At 44.0% G+C, this 3,896-nt stretch overlaps 1 long non-coding RNA gene across 1 annotated transcript; it reads left to right on the forward strand.

Annotated features, from left to right (window-relative positions):
- Positions 1-1,741: 1,741 nt before the first annotated feature.
- On the forward strand, positions 1,742-2,062 carry LOC309380723. Its single transcript, XR_014173077.1, has 2 exons — positions 1,742-1,904; positions 1,939-2,062. It is a non-coding gene; the product is annotated as an uncharacterized lncRNA (long non-coding RNA).
- Positions 2,063-3,896: the final 1,834 nt, after the last annotated feature.

Raw genomic sequence — 3,896 nt, forward strand, 5'->3', positions numbered from 1 at the left:
AACCCAGAAAGCTGCTTCTCCATCTGTGCTGTGCCCTGAACAATATGTCTCAAGCCCTCTCAACAGTCTCTGCAATAGTCCTTGAAGTGTTGGCCTAGGGTGGTGGTAACTGGGCTCTGCTTCAGAGAGGGACACCATGCAAAGATAACTGCAGTGAATGGGCTTTGTCGAGCAGCAAGTGCGGTGTGGATACCTCACCTCACTCTTAGTGCTATGTGTATAATTATTCACCGATAAACTTGATCTGAACCACCTCCTTTATTGTTGGGCAGATGAAGGACACCATTAAAATGTATGCAATGCCTCTGGCAGAGCCAGTAAATTATCTGTGCTCTCCTCTGGAGTGTCTAATAAATATAATAAGCATGATGATTAATCTAATCACCAAGTTGATAAGAAGCGGTAAACAATCCTGAATCCAAATGAATGCTTTTTGTCTTTTCTGGGACGGGGGGTGGGAAATTTGATATCTAGTCTGCTCATTTTACCAGCTGGCAGAACAATAGAGTTCCCCGTTTCATATAATTGAGATATTCATACAGGTTTCACCAATGAGATGAAGAAAATTGCAAACGCTTCCAACTCCCCAAACCAGCATATACTAAATTAAAATCCATTGTCATGAATTCATTTCAGTTACATTTAATTTCATGGTATTGTGGCGTGGGCGTTTTTCCTTGGAGTTGCAAATTTCATATTAAACTCTTTTCCTATTCACCCCCCCTCCCAGATCCATCATTCCTCTGGATTACTTGACCGCATAAATGGAAGAATACTCCATTTGACACATGTCTTCCTGATAGTGTTATGAAATCCCAAACCTCATCTTAAGAGCAAAATCCATGTTAATGTCATGAAATTTCCCTCTCCGCAAAATTTTCCTTGGTTTTGCTTTATGGGGTATTGCTTCAAACTTATCAGTACATACAATTCAACTGCGGGCCTGGAAGAATTTCAGTTTTCAACTGGGAATCCTCCAAAACAGAAGAGGGCAGGGAGATGATTTGCTGCATTGGGCTGTATCCACAGGCTTGTGAAACTAACCTTCACTGTAGCCTTTGTCGTCCTGCACAAAAGACATTCCACTAGCTGGTGTAATTGCTGTGATATAGGTAAAGGTAAAGATAAAGGACCCCTGGATGGTTAAGTCCAGTCAAAGATGATTATGGGGTTGTGGCGCTCATCTTGCATTCAGGCCGAGGGAGCCGGCGTTTGTCCACAGACAGCTTTCCAGGTCATGTGGTCAGCATGACTAAACTGCTTCTGGCACAACGGGACACTGTGACAGAAGCCAGAGTGCACGGAAACATCATTTACCTTCCTGCCGCAGTGGCACCTATTTATCTACTTGCATTGGCATGCTTTCATACTGCTAGATTGGCAGGAGCTGGGACAGAGCAATGGGAGCTCACCCCATCGTGGGGATTCAAACCGCCAACCTTCCAAGAGGCTCAGTGTTTTAGACCACAGCACCACAGCACCACCCATGTCCTGAATAAACAAGCACACAATCACTGATAGGTCCACCTGCCATTGTGAGGCTCAAAGCAATGAAGATGATGCCTCCCCAGCTGTTGCCATTGGCTGTGGGTTTCTTGTGATGTCACAAAAGCACTTGGCAACTGAGTGGATATAAAGGCAGGCCAAGGGGAAAGCCCTTTTCTGATTCCAGCAGGACACACCTGGCAATGGATGTGACATTCATCACTGCCCAGGTTTCTTCCACTTGGAGAAGGCAAACTGGTGAATGGAAGGAGGCAATCCTCTGGCAGTGGGATGCTAGGGAGCGATAATAAGGCAAGTTTGGTTGCTTGAAGGCTGCTGGTATCCGTGGTTGGAAGCTGGCTGATGTCTCATGATGGACCTAAGAGAAGCTGGCAGATGTTGGTGGATGGAAGCCAGTGGCATTTGGATTCAGAAGTTGGTGGAGGCTACAAGGCTAAAGCAGACTGATGTTTGTGGATGTCAGCTGATGGAAGTTCACCTTTGGAAGACAGTCAACAGAAGCCAGTGGATATTTGTGGACTGAAGCAAGGGTATGAACCTGAATGGATGTCATATTTTTGGATGTCGGCTGGTATATGTTTGTGTGAGTACATGGGATGTTTCAAATGTGGTTGAGACAGAATGGTGTTTGCATGTGCACAAATGTGATGTGTGAAAGAACAGTTGAAACCCATGGGGGGAGGAGGCGACCCACGTACTGTTGTGATATAATGGTGAAACAAAAAGAAAGCTGTGATGCACATGCAGGGTCATTGGTGGCATGCAAGCAATGCCACAGAGAGAAAGAGAGCAACCGCAATGCACATTTCAGGGAGAGGACCAAGCCACAACCAGCAACATTCATAATAAAAAAAATTGGACAAAGGATATGCATCTTCACACATTCTAAAGCAGGCATAGGCAATCTTGACCCTCCAGATGTTTTGGGACTACAAGTCCCATCATCCCTAGCTAACAGGACCAGTGGTCAGGGATGATGGGAATTGTAGTCCCAACCATCTGGAGGATGCTTGTCTATGCCTGTTCTAAAGGCAGTAGCATCAATGATGCAGGCTGCATATTCAAATAATACATTACTGAGACGAGTTGCCCACTATACTTAATTGAGAGGCACTATTTTTTCTGTGTCCCTATATAATTATCAACTTCTCCTGGTGTCTTTTTTCTTTCATTGCAAGCAGCTGTGGGAAAGGGCAGGGGTTTGTATCAGAGTTGTGGCACTAAGGGATGAGCGATAATGTGGGGTGTAAGAATCAGGTGCAGTCAAACACAACATTGCTAGAATAGACATGGAGGTTGTCTCAGTCCTCCAGCTGGAACTTCCTGCTGAGACGAAACTTCCTATGTGTAACTTGATATGGGTGTGGCCTCTCCTGAAGTAAAAGAACTAGAACCACAGGCTGGCGACCATCTTGTCTCCTCTTGTCTCTATTGATGCCATCTTAACAACAGCACTACTAAAATGCACCCTTGGCTCCAGGCCAAGAGAAGAATAGAGGGGCTTTCTCCCATAAGGAGATAGTCACCACATTTAAACTATGTTCTAATCTTTTAAGTCTGCCTTCTTTGTGTGAACAGATGATTACTTGTCAGTAAACGTTTTATACTATACAGAAGACTGTGTAGCGTCTTATTTTAGGAGGGATTAAACGGGGGACATACCAGGAAATATTTACAGAGACTCTAACGAGTCTGAGCAAGCTATCTGCTGTGCGTGTGTTTAAAAAGGGGAATGTTAACTCTGCTGATTTTGTTGAACTTGCAAAGACAAGTTGGGACAATATATCCTTCCCCTCATCCCTAAACATTCCCTTTCCCTCATGGTGTTTCCCTGAGATATTAAACATTGGGGAGTGGGAAGATGCAATGTCCCAGTCTGCACATAATGGCGTAGCATGAATGAGCAGAGAGTTGACACTCTTTATAGGGAAGGCGTCCAAGGGTGGGTATTCTATCTTACTGAGCAGTGTGTGCAACAATATGAATGTCATTTAGCGGTTGGGAGCTCAGAAAAGATCTAGAACCTGAAGCTCACATATTCTTCCTGAAATAGAGCTTTAGAAAGACGAAAATGTTGTTCCTGTCTTGTTAGATAAAGGGCAGAATATAAATTGGTTTTGATGTTATGAAACCATACTGACCTACATTTAGAAACAGCGCGTGGGTGGCTTATATTGATTTGTTTAATTAGCTAGATATTATGTTTGCTTTTTATTTAACCAAAAATAATAGAGCCTTGGGGCACCTAAAAACAGATAGATTTTATTGTGTCATAAAGTTTTGAGATCTAGTGCCCATGTTGCCAGGCTGAGGGAGCATTATTCTCCTTTAGCCAATAGGCAAGCACAAGGCTTCAGCGTAGGGACGGCAGAATTGGTCCATTTGGGTTC

Source organism: Podarcis melisellensis (assembly GCF_964234715.1).
Source record: "Podarcis melisellensis genome assembly, chromosome: 11".
NCBI lineage: Eukaryota > Metazoa > Chordata > Lepidosauria > Squamata > Lacertidae > Podarcis > Podarcis melisellensis.